The 19,109-nt window shown below is 47.8% G+C and overlaps 1 protein-coding gene and 2 pseudogenes across 2 annotated transcripts in view; 2 read left to right on the forward strand and 1 right to left on the reverse strand.

The window, feature by feature from the left end:
- Window positions 1-19,109, reverse strand: part of Med26 (mediator complex subunit 26) — a 54,840-nt gene that overhangs the window by 8,813 nt on the left and 26,918 nt on the right. The gene's annotated exons all lie outside the window — the stretch shown is intronic.
- LOC110299721 lies at window positions 12,520-13,894 on the forward strand (annotated as a pseudogene). Its single transcript, XR_002378510.2, has one exon. The product of XR_002378510.2 is annotated as an AP-2 complex subunit mu pseudogene (transcript).
- LOC115031746 overlaps window positions 15,755-19,109 on the forward strand; it is a 12,478-nt pseudogene continuing 9,123 nt past the window's right edge.

Raw genomic sequence — 19,109 nt, forward strand, 5'->3', positions numbered from 1 at the left:
ATGTAAGTACACTGTAGCTGCCTTCAGGCACTCCAGAAGAGGGAGTCAGATCTTGTTACGGATAGTTGTGAGCCACCATGTGGTTGCTGGGATTTGAACTAAGGACCTTTGGAAGAGCAGTCGGGTGCTCTTACCTGCTGAGCCATCTCACCAGCCCTTTTTAGTCTATAGACAAAAATTTACAAAGCTCACTGAACTTAAAAGACTCTGGAAGTGTTGATTAGCAAGAAAGCTGTGCTTTCAAACCAAAACATGCCACAGATGGCACCCAAAAGCAGGCAATCTGTGAGCCTTCAGTGTGCTGTACACTCCTGGCTGACATTGTTTAGAACACCCATGAACAGAATGAGTGCTACAGGACATGCTCTCGGAGAAACAGTCTCTTCATCTTCCTTGCCTAATGCCTCGATAAGCCAGGGAGCCTGGTGGGGTTCCCAGTGTCATTAGCCATGTGGATCATGTGGTCTCCTGGGATGTCTGGTTAAGGTAGCCTCAAAGTTTCCCACTCACAACTTTCTTGGAGAAAGGACAGTGGGGCAGATCCCTCAACCACTGTCACCACTTATAAAAAGCATTTCCCTTATAAATGGGACCCACCTGCTCCCTAAGGAATTTCTAGCACCTAAGTAGCCTGTCACAATCCAAGTGTCTCTGCCTGCCCTGAAATAAGCCAAGAGCTCTGATAAGCAGAGCATGTCACAACTTGACCCAGGAGATGAAAAACCCAGCCTGGGTACAAGCAGCACGCAGACTACTCACTGTACCCCATAAAGCACTCCAGAGCATGGAACTGCAGCAGAAATTGACATCTGCGTGCACAGCTAACCGCTTCAGCAACAGAAGCTACCTGAGAGCAAAGAGTATGGCTCAGTACAACACCCACACACTGTCCTTTTGCTTTTGGTCAGGAGCAGAGAAGCAAAATGGACTCCACAGACTGTCCAGTGCACGGGGCCTTCTTGAGTGCATGAAGCTCCCATGAGTGTCATCTGTGAGTTTGCCACTGCTCTACCCATGTAACTGGAAAACTTGTAAGCCAGACACAACTTTCCATTTCTACCATCAATCCTCACAGGAGGGTTTTGGTTACCAAGTGTCTGAGGACAGCAAGTTGGGTGGGAGTCCTCCACCTGGCCTCTCTTTGATAGAAGAGTTGCTAAGAACACCAGCTGCAGGAGACTGGAAATGACCCAACACCAGGGGAGGAAACACAGTACTTGGTCCACACCTTGTGCAGAAGGCAGATCTCAAACAAGAGCAAGCCAGCTTTCCAGGAACTGTTAAGAAGCAGGCTCCAGAGCCAGCTGAACACAGGCAGTGAAGCTGTGTGTATACTCAGGCTGTTAAGAACAGATGGTGGGAGCCACCTGGTATCCTGCACTAGCTCAAAGCACAACCAGGTGCCTGCCTGAGCCCAGCTCCTCTCCCAGGAGCCTGGGAAACCACAGACAACATATTGTGCACTAACCAGGCCGTGCAGAAACACCCACAGGAACCTGGCTTCTAGGGCAGCTCCATGATACAGAAAGTCCCTACATGCCTGCCTATGTACACACCATACACATGAATAAGTAAATAAATATTATTTATATAAATAGCTTTTTACAGCCCATCCTGCTGTCCTCAGACACTTGGTCACCATAACCCCATCTGCCTGAGACCAATGGCATAGAACTTACTATACAATTCACCTAGAACTGACTTCCACATCTGCTGGGATCAGAGCAGCTGAAGGTGACCAAAGCACTTTGGAGGCACCACACAAGGACAGCTCCCTGTCACCTAGTGGAAACAAGATGCATTACCTGGGGACAGGCAGGCAGTGCTCAGGGACCAAGCACCATAAGCTCCACTCAGCATGACATGTGTCTCTATACACACCAGGGTGCCAGCTAGCCTGGCTCATGACCAACCTCATCTGCTCCCTGTGCAGTTGGCACATACCTGCCTCCATAATGTTGGTGTCATCAGTAAGATGAGGACACTTGTGTGAACAAGCAAGGAAAGAAAGCAGTAGAGAGGAGAGGAGATGGGGCAGGTAGTGGCTATCATCTGAAAAGCAGGGTAAGTGGGTAGAGTAAGGCTAAAAGGGAAAGCCCAAACCACAGTAAACAGATGAAGCATGGGCAGATAGCCCTGGAGAACCCCAGTCACTGAGAACAGAGAGTCTGTCCCACGACAGCAAGATCACACTTGTCTCCTCCCTGAAAGCAGCCATACAAAAAAGAGCAGTCAGTTCTAATCAGCTCTAGGCAGGAGGTTCTGGCCAATGCAAGTGGGCAAGAAAAAGGAAGAAGAGGCCTTCCAAACAGGAATGAGGAATGAGTGCCCACACCCTGCATTCATGTTAGTTCTTGGGAAGCACTTAGGGCATCTGAGCAGAGATACAGGACAAAGCATTTCCACCACAGGTTCCCAAGCTAAAGACTCCAAGTCAAACCCCTACTGACAAATAAATATGAAAGGCCCAAGAGATGACTCAGTGAGTAAAAGTGTGCACAACCAAGCCTGACAACCCAAGTTTAATCTCATATCCGCAGGTTGTCCCATGACCTCCACTTATGCACATGCACAAAATAAATTAATGTTAAATTAAATTCTTTTTTTTTTTAAAGATTTATTTATTTATTTATTACATGTAAGTACACTGTAGTTGTCTTCAGACACTCCAGAAGAGGGCGCCAGATCTCGTTACGGATGGTTGTGAGCCACCATGTGGTTGCTGGGATTAGAACTCTGGACCTTCGGAAGAGCAGTCGGGTGCTCTTACCCACTGAGCCATCTCTCCAGCCCTTAAATTAAATTCTTTAAAAATTATCAAGATAATTACATATAGATGAATCTTACTGCATGTAAAACTCAGCACTGAAAACTTACAAACACAGCTAAGGAAATAAAGCAGACACCAAGGTTTTGCACTCCACTGTCTAAAACCAATCCACAGAGTGGACTCAGGCAAGATCAATGTCAATTCAAGCAGATACTTTTGGGGAAAGTGACAAGATGATTCTGAAATCACATTGAGCTCAGAGACTCAACACATAAAGCCTTATCACCAAGTGTGTCCCCGGGACACACACAGTAAAAGGAGAAAACTTCTACAGATAATTCTCTAGCCTAACCCCTTCCACCTACACACACACACACACAAACACAGAGATGTATGCACACATATGCCCAAATGCACATACCACAGAAACCAACAAAAACAACAGTAACATGAACCTTTTAATTTAATAATCAGGCAAATGAGGCGGGTGCCAAGGTGTCAATGATAAGCCCTTTTATCACAGAAGATACAAAAGAGCAGACATACACTCAGGTAACCAATACCATCGGCCATTAAGAAACGCAAAGTAAAAGTCCAATAGAAATCACCACATACTCCCTGAGCAGCTAAAATCAGGACTAACTTTATCATATGTTGACAAGGTTTGAGCAAATGGCTCCCCCACCCCTCTTTCATTCATCTGGATGACATCAAACTCCTGATCCTCCCCCTATCCACACCTAGGAATACTGACATGATGAGCATGTACTGCAACACCACTGTTGGGAATATAAAGTTGTAAAATTATCTTAGAAAGTAAAACAAACCAAGGGGTTAATAATATGACTCAGTAGGTCAAGATGCTTGTCACAGAAAGCCCTGCTGCCTGAGTTGATCCCCAAAATCCAGACTCCAAGTAGCTGTCTTCCCATCTCTAATGCATATCCACACAAGCATGTATGTGAGGGAATTAAACCAACTAATCCAAAGTGTTAACAATATATACACAAAGTGTGGCTAGTAAGATGGCTCAGCTGATAAAGGTATTTGCTGTCTAGTTCCACTCCCTGGAACTCACAAAAAAGTAGAAAGCAAGAGATGACTCCATAAAATTGTCCTCTGACCTCCACATGCACACTATGACACAATGACACATCCTCAACACACAACACACATTCTCTCTCCCCACCCCACCCCCGCCTCCCTCTCTCCCTCCCTCCCTCCTCTCCTCCCTCCACACTTATACATAATAAAAAAGAATGGATTATTACTTAGCAACAAAATAAACCATTGCGCAGTATAACATGGATAAACTTCAAAATCAATATGCTGAAAAGGACAGTCTTCCACCTAACCCAAAAAGGAGTGTGTGCATGCATACAGTTTACACAATTCTAATAGGGTCAAACCAACCTACAATGGCTGAGAGGAGAACAGCACTTGTCTGGGGGTCGGGAAAGGAAAGGGGAATAATGCTAAGGAACAGGAAAAGGTTTTTTGGCAGTGATACATCTATCATTTCACATACCTATGGTAAATGGCACTACAAATGTACCTAGTTACAAACTTCAGATGTACAGTTTATTGTATGCCAATTATAGTTTAATAAAATTGAAAAAATAGGGGCAAGTTATAGCAAAGGAGGTATTGCACAAAATTAAGAGCAGTAAAGCCAACACAGGAACACTTTTTGTTGCAGAAGACAGGAATGAGCACCCTACACCCCAGAAGAAAAAAATCCCTTGGGCTGTTTCTCTCCGGTGAAATGAGGAAGGATAGCAGTTGAGCCTAAGGACCAGAAGCTTGGAGGTCTTCTAAGGACTGACAACCAAACACAGACACAGAATACATTCCCAATTTCATTTCTGACTCTGCCCAACAACTGACAAGCACCAGCTCCTCTTTCTGGAACTTGGCACATCCCTACGGATACCTGTGCACTAGAGAGATGATGTGTCCACAGCAGAATGGGAATGACTGACCTTGGATTAGGCAGGTCTCAGCAATCAGAAGCTGTGCTGTAGCTATACTGGTCAAGCCTCAGCCAGGTGCCCTAGTCTCTAACCTGCCTCCACTACACCTAAAACCCAGGAGTAGGAGCCAACTACTCAGCTTCCCAGAAAAGACAGACAGCTCTAACTTCCAGACAAACATCAGTGAGTTCCCCATAACAGCACCTGCAGCCACCCTGGGCAAAGTAGCTCAGTGCCTGGCACACTGCCTCACCCTGGGTGTGCAGGGTCTGTGTCTAGCCATCTGGAGTTCCAGTTTCCACACTATTCTCCAAACATGGGACCTGGGGTAGGTCCACAGAAGCTCTGGGAAAAGCCCCAGACCCAGCACCAGCGTCTGCTCAATAGTGGTCTGAGGGCTCCTGTCTCAACCCCACCAGATCTCTGTGACAGCCCTAAACACACAAGGAGTATGCAGAGCTCAGGTTCACATGCACAAAAGAATGCCCTCTTATGTCAGCATCAGAGTCCTCCAGAAGAGGGAGGGTATGACAAAGTTCAGAAGAGCTACCACAGGATGAAAGGCAAAGGGGTGCCTAGGGTAATGGAAGAAAAGCCATCACCACCTAGCATTGCCCAGTCAGAAACAATGGCTCCTGGCAAGCACAGGCCCTCAAACCTGCATGTTTGGCAGCCAAAAGCACTCCATGTGTCAGGGAGCTAGCTGGTCACCTCCAAGTATTGATCACACCTGTGGCATTCCCCAGCCTCAGGCACTCAGAACTCTAGGCCGAAAGGGTGCTTCCCTTCTCCTATCCCCTGCCCCTGTCAGTATTTCTAAGGGCATTTGCCTAGGTTCCAGCAGGCCTTAACACAGGGTGGGGGTGTTTTGGAGGGCCCCAGTCAACTGTTTCTTTCACTAACTACTGCCTCACAACATCACTACATATTCCAACTTTAAAATGGCAAAGACACAAAACAATGGCACAGACATGTCACATACAGCCTGCCTGCACTTTGGGTGGGTCACTGATCCACTGGTGCCCATCACAAACCAGCATGAGACATGGTACAGGGCCACTGATCACAGGCAGCAAGGAGGAAAGAACAAATTACCCACACTGGTCCCCAGTGACATCTGTCAGATGTCACCAGGATAAAGTCATGGCCATTTCACCAGCAGCAGATCCCCCAGGCTGGGCCTAAGACAAAGCTAGTACACTAGCTCCCCATTACTAACACCATGAAAGCATGCCCATTCCTGCAAGGGGGAAGCTCACTGAGCCTCTCAGGATGACAGACCTACCTGTTGATTCTCTGTACCCTCAAACCCTCTCAGCCTACCAACCTAGGTTTTGCTTACTTCCACTTCAAAACTGCCCATCACAATAATCCATCAGTGTGTCAGTAGAGAGATGAGGTCTCTTCCTACTGGGTGCCTGCCATATTTACTTCAATACTACAAATATTTGGAGTCTCTATTTCCGGGGCAAGCTGATCCCTGAATACACCAAGTCAGTATCTGGACATCACCCTTTGTCTTGTACCCAATTGCTGCCCATGAGGGGTGACAGGGACACAAGTGATTCTCATGAAGAACACAGAGAATGCTGTCCCAGAGTGGGTTGGGGAGACCTTAGCCAGGCACAGCAAGATCACTTCTGTTCCACTGAGGCCCTGGTCAATGGTGTAGGCCAGTACTCTTTCAAGCCACACTTGCTAGCAAGGCCAAATGGCTTTTGGGAGTCTTCATTTTCAAAGCGGTGGTCCTGGAAAGGCCATAAAAATGTTCTTTGGTCTACCTTCTTGGGAGCCATGAGCTGATTCCAAAATGTTATGTTATGAGGTATAAAGTACAAAGCCAAATAGGGAAGTCTCAAGGCAGTGGACAGAGAAGCTTGTGCTGCACTAGCTAGCCATCTCAGCTCACTAGGCAATGTGGCACTGAGAGACCAATGGCACCTGACAACTTCTGGTGGACCAGGACAAGACTGGTCCCTACCCCTGCCAGACTAAGGAACTATATACCAGCACTCTATTCTGGCCCAGAACCAATTAATTACATGCCCAACACAGTTGGGGCTGCAAAACTAATCCAAAGACAAGTAGCACACCATGGCTACAAGCTGGAGGAGAGAGCCCTGTGCAAGACAGCATACAATAACCTGAGCATGTTAGTGTAAAGTACAGTCTGTGGAGAGACCAGCATCAGGCCTAACCTCAAAGGCCATGCTGGGTAGGGAACCAAGTCACCCCAGGGGCCTCCCTTGTCTTAGTGCAGGCACTGCAACAATCTTTCATTGTGTGTCCTCAACATCTCGGTCTCACAGTACACAAACCTGCTCTCCTCCATCTGCAGGGAGACATCCAACCCTCACTGTGGCTCTACTATTTGGTCCCACTTCCATGGTAGTCAGCCAGCAGCACAGCCACTTCTGGAAAGTATGCCTTCACGCTTCCTTCCTTTCTTTAGTTTTTCCTTACGAATCTGATCCCGGAAGCTCAAGTTGGCTGGAAGCATCCAAATTCTTTTCTGGCAACTGCTAGTGTTTCAAGTGTTTTCAATTCTCAGCTGCACACAGTGCTATGGTCCCATTATGGGGATGGGGGTATAAATGTGTTGTCTTCTAAAAGGATCCCAGGGAGCTAAGCCCTCCAATTTGGCAGCACTGTCAAAGCATCTGGACTGTCCCCTGTCCTTGTCACTTGTCCCTGACACTACAAAGCACGGCAGTGTATGTCTAAACACCAGCAGGGGGTGGAAAAGCAATGCCCAGGAACTTCTACTGTAGTATTTCTGATCCAGCCTCAACCAGACAGCACCCAGACAGAAAGAAAAATGAGGCTCAGCCAACTGTCCACACTAGGAGCCTTGCATGCCAATGCCATGTCTTACTGAGCAATCATCCATCCCTTTGGGGACATGATGGCATGGTGTGGGGATGCTCCTGGAATTTGGGGCAGATCAGTGGGCTTAAGTAAATCCTCATCTCTCCTAAAGGAAAGGGGCGACTAGGCCTAACTTAGTCTCCTGAGACCTTTCGCATTTGCACTGGTTAAGGGTGGCTTAGGATGAGACTCCATAGCTCATTGTCTATGCCTTCCCATCTGCCCACCCTTCTTTGCCCCGGTCCTCCTGAGTCTCACTCTGTGCTGTAGCCCTAAATCTGCAAACTAATCATGAGCCAAGCTAACCCAAACGTTGCCCAGACTTGTCTTACATCCTGCCCTGGAAAGCCTGGTTTTCCTCAGCACAAATTCAAGGTGACATACCTAAGATATGAAGGTGCCTAGAATTCTCTCAAGGATAGTTGGGTTGTTTGAGGACATTTACATGGAAACCATGACCTGAGGACTGACTGGTGGCTGTGATCTCCAATGGAAAGCATGGTCTACTTTTCCTACTTCCCAGGGAAGGATGTGTGGCCCCAGCTATGCCTAGCATGATCCTACGTGCTACATGTACAACAAAGTCAGATTATCTGGCAGCTCCTCCTGGATGGAAGCAACTGTCACTACTGTTTCCCATTGTCCTTCACAACAGGTAATACTGAAGATGAAACTTAGAAACAATCAACAAGGCTGGATGGTGGTGGCACATGCTTTTAAGTCCGAAGCACTCAGGAGGCAGAGACAGGCAAATCTCTGAGGTGGAGGCCAGCCTAGTCTATAGAGCAAGTTCCAGGACAGCCAGAGCTACACAGAGAAACTCTGTCTTAGAAAACTATCACAGGTCATCATGGCTCAGCAGACACAGTGCTTACTGTGCACTATGCAAACCTGATGATTTCTGTTCCATTCCCAGAGGGTAGACTGGAACAGATTCCCTAAAATTGCACATACACAGACAGACACACACACACACACACACTCACACTTACATAAAAACATAAAAAGGGAAACACAACCAAAGTCATAAAAATATAATATATTCACTAGGAAATAAAATAGAAACCAAGATCCGGATTCCATTCAAAATTCCTGAGCAAATGAGGGTGACAGTGCCTGCCTTCTCAGGTTGGAATGCAGATGGCTGACTGCAGTGCATGCACAGCCCTTGCTATTTAATCCTTGCCTAGTACTTAATCATGTTGCCTTCATCAGGTTAAACAACCCAATGCCCGAAGCTTCCAGTATTCTGAAATAGTTGTCATGCTATGTATGTAACCCAAGCTGACCTCCTGCTATAGCCTGCAGGCTAGCACATTGAGGCCTCCCATTGAGTAGGGAATAGCAGTCTTCAAGCCCTGCCTCCCAGCATCCCTTGCTGTTGGCAGAGGCAACAAGTACAGTGTTCCAGGGAGTAAAAGCCATGGTACCCACAGAACTAGGTTGGGGGAGTAAAGTAGAAAGCAGGACTAAAGTAGAGAAATAAGGGACAGAGAGCCTGTGGTGTGCCAGCTTGTGTCATAGAGGACCATACTTCATTTGGTCCTGAGAAAGCTGGGTACCTCAAAAATTCACAGTACAGAAGATGCAGGTGAGGTGGGCTGTAATTCCCATCTTCTCTGAAAAGCACTCCAAGTGCAACCAATTTCCTTAGCTCCAGGTAACCCCAACAATGCCCCTCAAAGCTCCCTTTACCTGTATCACTGGGCTGGCTAGAAAAAGGTCTCACTGCAGTACCTGAGGGGGTGAGGATGAGTTTTCTGGGCTATTCTCTTCCCCAGCTGTAGTCAGTGCCCCATGCCTCTAAGCACTGCAGAGAAATAGTGTCACAGGTTGCCCTGGAGCGCGCGCGCACACACACACACACACGCGCGCGCGCACACACACGAGATTCCCACCAAAGCACATAACTAAATCCCCTACACAGAAGGGAACTCTTTTCTGACCTTAGTTGCCCAAGAGAGAAGCAGCACGTCCTGTGGTAGAAGCAAGCACAGCAGCTCTAAAGCACCCAGCCCAAAAGACCAAGACACCTACCCTGGCACTCTGGGGTCTGCCTCTAGCTATAAACTTGTGTCTGGCCTCATGATGCACCTCTCTTTTTCTAAACTACACACAGCTGGTGGGAAGACGACTTGGCCTCTCATCAAAGTTAACAGAAATCTTCAAGGTTCTTAAAATTCACAGTGACCCTATAACTTTTGACTAAGAACTGTCACCAACCTCTGAAATTTCTTTTCATTCCCCAAGTCCCTGCCAATGGATCCAACACTACCTTCTTTTCATGTCTCTGCACTGGCCACACATGAGCCGAGAGGTCTCTGTGGCTCAGCCGCAGTGGAAGCAAGCACTACTTTACTATTAAGCATCTCCTCCAGAACTCCACAAATGACAGTGGCTTCTTAAAGTAGCCAAACATTGGCTCACTCTATGACCTTGAAGCACAGCTCAGTGCTGACCTCAGAGGGCACAGATACCTGATTACAAGCCCTTCAAACAGTGAGGCAGAGGTGGGATGGGAAACTGGGGTGTTTTGAGGCCTCCCATGAAGGAAGGGAAACAAGGGGGTATTTCATGAGTGCTAGAGAGAAAGTAGGAGTGTTCCAGCTGTCCAGCAAGGGTCAGTGGGCAGCAAAGAGTACCAGGTTAGGTGGGATTCTGGATTCAGGAACAAACCTGCAGCTATACTCTGCCTGAGAAGTAACAAGCTCAGTCTACAATTTTAAATACCTCACTCTGGCTACCTAGTAGAGAATGCTGTGCTGACTGCTCAGCAGGCACTGGCTAGCTTCACAGAATGAAATGATGAAGGGCAGGAAGGAGTTAGGATATGAGTGGGAATGAGGTTCCAGGCACAGGCCACAGAGCCCATACTACGCAGGCTGCTAGGATACGAGGCTGGATATATAGGCCACACTGGGAGTGGTGGAAGGTGACTTGGTTATCTTTGCCCCAACTGTGGAACACTGAGGAACTGGTGTTAGTACATGCCAGCTGTTCCTGGCAGCTTATGTGGTACTTCACTAAATGAGGCTAAGCTCAGACTGCTTGGGTGATGAGGTTCTCACAAGACAGAAATGTCACCAAAACAGAGTCTAGAATCCTCCTGTGCATTCTCTGTGTGCTAGGCCACCTCCAGGAACCAAGTTTGCTACTTGGAACTTACCTCATTAGCCATGACTGAATAGGGCCTAAGATGGGTACCCTCTGCTTATACCCTCCCCCATCATGAGACCCCACACTGTGTGTGCACACTAAGAGAGCTCAAGGACCATCCCCGCATCCCTCCTTGTGCTTGTAGTTTAAAATCTGTGCCTTCCACTGCTGTTCTAACCACACTAGCCATCTCTGGTCCCTTTGCTCCACCATCATGGACTCTGTGTTCTCTGGAACCATAAACCTGAATAAGCTTTCTTCTGTATGTTGCCTTGGTCATGGTGTTTTAGCACAGTAAAAGAAAAGTAACAGATGAAACTGGTACCAAGGATTGAGTTACTGCTGTGACAGGCTTGACCATGCTATTGGGGGGGGGGGGGGCGGTGCTGGGAGGATAGGAAAGACTTGAAATTTTGGACTAGAAAAGTTGTTGGATGCTGTTAGCGGGACTTATGGGTCACCCTAGTGGGGGGCCTGGAAGATAGCAGTGCTCAGACTAATATGGACTGTGAAGTCCCAGCTCAAGAGATTTCAGAGAGAACAATTGTAGAAACTGAGCTAGAGACCATCCCTGGAATGTTTTGGCAGTAAAAGTGGCTACCTCTGTCTTGTCCTAAGAATTCCTGGGGCTAAACTGGAAGGTAGTGGTCTCCTTTCTTGGTGGAGGCAATTTCAAGGCAGCACTCCATGCCTGTCAGCCACCGTGCTTTCAGATCATGATATTGTCAACTCACCCCTCCTAACTACCTACCACTCACCCTGGGTTTTCAAGACAGGGGGTTTCTCTGTGTAGTCCTAGCTATCCCGGAACTCACTCTGTGGACCAGGCTAGCAAACTCAGAGACAGCCTCCTGCCTCTACTTTCCAAGGGCTAGGATCAAACCTAGCTGGATGGTGTTATTAAACTCTTAGGTCTCTGGATAGGAGGGTCAAACAAACTTCTGCAAGTTGCCTTGGCGTTTTATCACAGCAACAGAGAAGTAACTAATACACAGCACACAGAACTGAAAGAAGAAACCTAGACCAGCGTGGCTAGACAGATGATTACATCTTCACTTACAGTGGCACCATCCGCAGCTGCCAATCTATAGATGTAGCCAACATCTATTCATACTGAGGTATAGACAAACGATGGTCCACCCAGATAGTGGAATGCTACAGTTCATCCTGAAAAGGGAAAATGGGGAGACAAACTATGCTGTGGGTGAATCATGGGTGCATTCTGCTAAGTCAAACAAGCTGTGTATAAAAAATAACATAAACCAGCCTGTGTGATTCCACTTATATGGCACACCTGGAGGGGCAAGGTTTGAACACCAGAAATAAGTAAAATGAGGGTGGCTGTTGGGAATAGGCAAGAGGATGAGGCATGTTTAACAGGCGCAGAGTTTGGGCTTTACAAAATAAAAGAGGTGGAACACACCTGTAATCCCAGCACTTGGTAGGCAAAATAGAATTTCTGTGAGTCCAAAGCCAGCCTGGTCTACACAGTGAGTTCCAGCACAGCCAGGGCTACAAACACAGAGAGATCCTGTGTGGGTGGGATGGAGTAGGATACATGGTATTGACAGTTGAATATTATAGTTGGCACTGCTGAGGTGTACACTTAAAAATGCTTAAGGCAGTGACAGCAGACAGGCGGGCTGGGGGCAGATGGACATCTTGGGATCTGAGAGTGGCCAGGCTGGCCTTGTGGGGGCTGCTGACTCCAGGTCTGTTCTCTAAGCAATGGGTCACAGAGACTGAGCTGTCACCATGATCGGAGGCTTATTCAGCTATAATCACAAGGGGGAGGTGCTTATCTCTCGGGTCTACAGAGATGACATCGGGAGGAATGCTGTGGATGCCTTTCGGGTCAATGTCATTCATGCATGGCAGCAGGTGCACAACCCTGTCACAAACATCACTCGTATCAGCTTCTTCCATGTTAAGCGGTCCAGCATCTGGTTGGCCGAAGTCACCAAGCAGAATGTCAATGCTGCCATGGTCTTCGAATTCCTCTACAAGATGTGTGATGTAATGGCTGCTTACTTTGGCAAGATCAGCGAGGAGAACATCAAGAACAATTTTGTGCTCATATATGAGCTGCTGGATGAGATTTTGGACTTTGGCTACCCATAGAACTAAGAGACAGGTGCACTGAAAACCTTCATCACCCAGCAGGGTATCAAGAGTCAGTATCAGATGAAGGAAGAACAGTCCCAGATCACCAGCCAGGTGATCGGGCAGATTGGCTGGCGGCGAGAAGGCATCAAGTATCGCCAGAATGAACTCTTCCTAGATGTTCTGGAGAGTGTGAACCTGCTTATGTCCCCACAGGGGCAGGTGCTGAGTGCCCATGTGTCAGGCCGGGTGGTGATGAAGAGTTACCTGAGTGGCATGCCTGAGTGCAAGTTTGGATTGAAAGATTGTCATAGAAAAGCAGGGGCAAAGGCATAGCTGATGAAACAAGCAAGAGTGGTAAGCAGTCGATCACCATTGATGACTGCACCTTCCACCAGTGTGTGCGACTCAGCAAGTTTGAATCTGAACTGAGCATCAGCTTCATCTGTACCTACCAAGGACATCATCCTTCCTTTCCGGGTGATCCCATTGGTGCCAGAGGTGGGGTGCACCAAACTGGAGGTCAAGGTGGTCATCAAGTCCAACTTCAAGCCCTCACTTCTGGCCCAGAAGATTGAGGTGAGGATCCTGACTCCAATGAACACAAGCAGGGTATAGGTGATCTGCATGAAGGGGAAGGCCAAGTACAAGGCCAGCAAGAACGCCATAGTATGGAAGATCAAGCACATGGCAGGCATGAAGGAATCCCAGATCAGCGCAGAGATTGAGCTCTTGCCCACCAATGATAAAAAGAAATGGGCTCGGCCTCCCATTTCCATTAACTTCGAGGTGCTATTCATGCCTTCTGGCCTCAAGGTGCGATACTTGAAGGTATTCGAACAGAAGCTGAACTACAGTGAACATGATGTCCTCAAGTGGGTCGATACATTGGCTGCAGTGGCATTTATGAAACCCGCAGCTAGCTGCCTAGTTGCAGCTGGCCCACCTCCCTACCCACCCTTTCCACAGGTCCAAGTACCCCTAGTGACCACTCACCAGTGTCATTCCTCCCTCCTGCTCTGCTGTCTTCCCCTTCCAATAGCCCCTGAGTATAAGTCTGAACCAGCCACACCACAGTGGAACTGGTCAGGTAGTGCCTGGCTTCCTGGGAGGGTGGTTTTTGAGGCTTCTCTTCCGTCTGTCTGTCCTGGCTTAGCACCAGGCCCTGAGTTTTGTGACCAAAACCAGGTGCTCTCCTCTTCTCTCTACCCTTGTGGCCACACCTCTGCAGTGGGAAGGTTGACTACCCCTCACCTCAGAGCTTCCCCAAAGGTCAGTAACAGATCCCCAGTCTTTAGTCCCCACTCTGCTTTGGGATAGTATGAGCTTCGTTTTGTACACATGTGACTTTGTCCAGTTACAAACTCAATAAACAATAGAGTGAAAAAAAATGTTTAAGAAGCCAGGCGGTGGTGGCATATGGGAGGCAGAGGCAGTCAAAACTCTGTAACTTTGAGGCCAGCCTGGTCTACAGAGACCCAGTTGCGGAAGAGCCAGAGCACTCTGTCTTGGGGAAAAAGTGTTGAAGAAACCAGGCCTAGTATCCAATGCCTTTATTCCCACACTGAGGAAGCAGATGAGTAAACAAATCTTTGTGAGTTCAAAGCCAGCTTAGTCTACACAGTGAGACACTGCCTCAACAATTTAATATGTAAACATGCTTGCAGTCAAGTTTTATATCTGGCATGTGCATATTATCCCAAGATAGACACACAGATTACCTAGGTGTAGGATCCTAGCAGGGCCTCAGTACCTGAGAACCACAGGTTCTTCTGCTAAAACTTTAATACCCTGTGTGGTATGGTCCCCAGTAACTTCTAGGCTCTCTGCTCTTTTGCATAGAGAACTACAACTGATAGGGTCACATGACCCAAAACAGGGGCAATCAAAAGAGGGTGCTGGGCCTTGAATCTTGACAAAACCAGCTCCCGCTGTGAGTGCCTGAGCACGTCATCTTCCTGGAAGCAAGTTTGTCTGCTCTCCTACCCAGACCTGGAAGCCATGGAAACATCAGCTGGGAGCCACAATTAAACAGGGATTTGTGAGCACTCCAGAATCCAGCAGGAGCTATAGATGTAGGCAGTGGACTGTGGGGCAATGGACTATGCACAGGCAGCTTGGTCTCCAGTCAAGCTGAGTTATGGAACCCCGATGAAACGTGGTGGTGGTAATTCACCTACATGGGATGAAAGACGTTCCCTCATGTCTCCTGGACCCTTGGCTCCTGTTGAAGTTACCGCCCCCACCCACAACCCCCACAGGAGAGGCTCTTGGCTAGCAGTCACGTACACACTGTCCCAAGCTTCTGACCTTCAGGCTAGACTCCTCCCAGTTACCTAGCAACAGCAAGATAACAAGTCCACTATATGAGGGGCTGCTTGGCCCCTCTTTCTCTCTCTCTCACTCTCTAAGCTTTTATCTCTCTTTAAGCTTTCTTACTCTCTAGCCTTTCTTTTCTTTCTCCTTTTCCCCCTTCTCTGTTCTTGGCCATGGCCTGTCTCTCTCTCTTTTTACCTTTTCTCTTTTCCCCTGCCTTTCTACAATAAAGCTCTAAAACCATAGACTGTCTTCTGTTCATCAAGGCTTGCTGTGCTTGGACGATGGGATAAGCTTTCTCCTAAGGAGCTGCGCCTAATCTCCCATTAGAAGGCCTTTCTGTGCTCCAGCCACAGACCAGACTAAGGACTCTCGCCTGCGTGGGAACCTCTCTCCCTCTGCCCTCTTCCCATATCTCTGGGGCCAAGAGTGTTGCTCCGGGGCCCCTATTCTGTTCTCAGCTCCTCTGCTGTATCCAGTGTGGGATGCCAGAGACTGAGAACCTGGTACTGGAGGCTGCCCCCTGTCCACCCCCCACCGTGTGGGGTCAGTGGCTTCACATAGCCAGATGCCCACCCGGGGCCGCATGGAAAGCGTCCAGCAGTCCTCCCGAGTCAGCCTGCTCAGAGCACAGGAACTCTGGCCGGACGTGGGCTCTCTTCCATCCCCCTCTTCCCCTACACCCACAGCCCTGCAGTGGACCTCAAGTACCTAATGGGAGCTGCCTTGGTGTATGGGGGACATGGACAGGCACTCTTTCCAAAGAGCCACGCCAACTCCACCTTTGAGTTCCCTTCCACACCTGACCCTGCTGCTTGAGTAAAGCAGAGGGGATCTGTGAGGTGGGGCCCCTATGACTCTGTGACGGTGACAGAACCCAAAACTTCCTGTGCACATCCTACATGTATAGGCTCTGAGTAGAGAATTGTCAAGGCCACACACAATGCTTGCAAGGGATACCAACACTAGCTGACCCTGCAAATCTGTTTCTGCAGAATCTACCACTGAAATGGAAACTTAAGGGTTCTTTGGAAAGTGAGTTGTGTTGGTGTTTTGCTGGGGCAAAACAAATGAAAGAGTGTTTTTCTTAAGTGGACACAGGTGAAAAACTAAGACAGACTCGTGAAGGAACATTTGGCTGAAGCAGACACAGTAGAGAGAGGATGTTCTTTAAAGCAAGCACATGAAAGGACATATGATGAAGAATTCTTTGCTTAACAACACAAATGTATTGCTCTGGCTTACACTGTATAGTTGAGCTGCACTTGTCGGGACTACATAAAGAGAAACGCACCAAAAAAAAAAAAAAAACTGGTGGTGTGCTGCAGTTTCTTGCTGCTTCCTCGGACTCAGGCTGATTGGCAGAGTGATGTCAGCTGAGACAGATAACACTACTGAGGCAAGACACAAAGTTTGGAGAATATAAAAAGGACTCAAAGGACAGTGACAGAAGCTGAGCTAGGCTTGCTTATAGAACTAGCTGTGCAACGGGCTTGTGGGTTTCGAATCTTTGCTTCCTTGAGAGAGGCACAGCCCAGACCTTCTCCTGGCATCCCTTTGGGTAATACCACTGCTGCTGATTTGTGTTTGCTATCCCAACTCTACCGAACTGGACTGCTGTTGCTGACCTGTGAACTGAATTGCTGATTTCCAGACAAGCCAGACAAGAGTTGCTCCAAAGAACCTTTCTAAACAGGTCTATGTCTTCTATATCTCCCCACCCCCCCACCCCCCAATAACTCTGGTAGGTGGTGGGCTACAAGAGAGGTTAAAGCATTTAAGAACATTATTAAAGATTAAAATCTGAAAAAATTAAAATTACATACCACCAGACATTTTTAGTGCCCACGATGCACAAGAGACTCCTTCTGTCAGTTTGCCTCAGAAAGCCACTCCAGGAGCCTTGCTCTTGGAACTGTAAGCCACTGGAAGGAAGTCTGTCCTACTAAAGGACCAGAGCTTTCACACAGACAGGGCTACAGAAGGTGAGGAGGCCTGGTTTGCTGGAACTCACTGCTTCCACCTGTTGCTATGTTAACTCTGTCCATGCCTCGTCCTGCTAAGAGGGTCCTTGGGTAGCTTTCCCACAGGAAACAGAAACTACTCAGTTACTGTGACTTCCTTCACCTTACCCACCCCAGGAAGCACACACTGGACCACCACTGCAAAGACATGGTCCCAAATCTACAAGGAGGGCTGCATTTTTACAAATGTACAGCAATCAAGGCCTGCTCAAGGCCACAAAGTTTACAGAGCTACACTGGGGGTGGGGGCCTTGGAAACTTGTCCATCCAGGACCACTGAACTTTGTCTTCTTCAGGAAAGCACTCTTCACTGTGAAACAGAACCAGCTGCCTGGACAGAATGTTGCCAACAAGGGTGCTGTGTGTGAACTGAAGTGGGTGGTGGCTGACTGGGATTTTTTTAGGGAACGAGAATATTCTCTAATCCTAGACAGTAGGCACCCAGGTGTCAGGATGTCAGATGGATCAAAATGTAGGATCAGAGAGTCTTATCCTAAGATTCAAGACATACATCAAGATTCTATCACAAGCCGGGTGGTGGCGGCACACGCCTTTAATCCCAGCAATGGGAGGCAGAGGCAGGCTATTTCTGAGTTTGAGGCCAGCCTGGTCTACAAAGTGAGTTCCAGGACAGCTAGGGCTCTACAGAGAAACCCTGTCTCAAAAAACCTATCACAAAGTCAACCTGAAACAAATGCCTGTGTGCTACGCCCCGTTCCACGCAGACACAGGGACCCAGAGGGTCTGCGGCACCTGTGCTGTAAGGAAATAACAGGTCCACAAAGGCAACTGTGGTAACTGGACAGACAGACTAGGAAAGCACAGGAAAGTAAGGAAAGCCCTCCTGAACATATATTCTTACTCTGTAAAATTTATTTTTATTTCGTGAATGTGTTTTGCCTGCATGTATGTATGAAGACCAGATGCATGCCTGATAAGAGTGCATCCTGGAACTGTACTGGTAGATGGTTGTTAGCCACCATTTAGGTGCTAGGAACCTAGGTCCTCTTTAAGAGCAGCTAGCTCCATATTTCTTAATTTTGGCAGTACTGGAGTCAGAACCCTGCGTAAGCTAGGCAAGTGCTCTATCAAGGAGCATCTCCACCCCCACCCCCACCCCCAAGTACAGCTTTAACCACACAGCTTTGGACACAAGAGTAGTGGCTAAGGCAGCAGTGAAGCCAAAGGTCTCAGAGTGACGAGAATTGACAGGGATAAGTGACTGGTGGAACAATGAGCTACAAAAGAAAATATGTAAGACACAAGGCAATGGAGAGCTAAAGAGCCAGCTTGCAGAGAAGAGCCAGGAACCTGCTTGCAGGAGAAAGGGCTTCTTTGCTGGACCCCACACTTCACCCATTGTGACTAGGGGCACAACACCAGCTACACACACACACACACACACACACACACACAAACACACACAGATGGGATATAGCATGAATAGCAGTTTAGTTGGTCTTGGCTACTTTGTGAGTTCTTTTTTGCCACCCTTTATCCCCCACCTCCTGTTTCACCCCCATAACACTAGATAGGAGAGAGAGAAACTAGGAAAATTCCTGAATCTTATTTCTTTCCTTTTATTCCTTTTGTTTCTTCTTTGAATATGGCTACGAACAAACCACAACTGATATCCCTAAATGACTGACCACCTCCACCCCCTCTTCTCAGGACCCTAGCATTTATAAAGCCTCTGAAAACTTCCCAGAATTCCAAACATCACACAATCACAGGAATTATCTACAGCTGGCAAAACCACGCTTCTGCTAGAGCACGAGGCAAATCAAGGTCAGCTACTACAGATAGTCCAAAGCAGTCCCACATCCCTACACCTGGGATTAAAATGAAAGCACTTATTTTTTTTTTTGGTTGTTCGAGACAGGGTTTCTCTGTATAGCC

This window comes from Mus caroli, chromosome 8 (genome assembly GCF_900094665.2).
Source record: "Mus caroli chromosome 8, CAROLI_EIJ_v1.1, whole genome shotgun sequence".
In the NCBI taxonomy this organism is placed as follows: domain Eukaryota; kingdom Metazoa; phylum Chordata; class Mammalia; order Rodentia; family Muridae; genus Mus; species Mus caroli.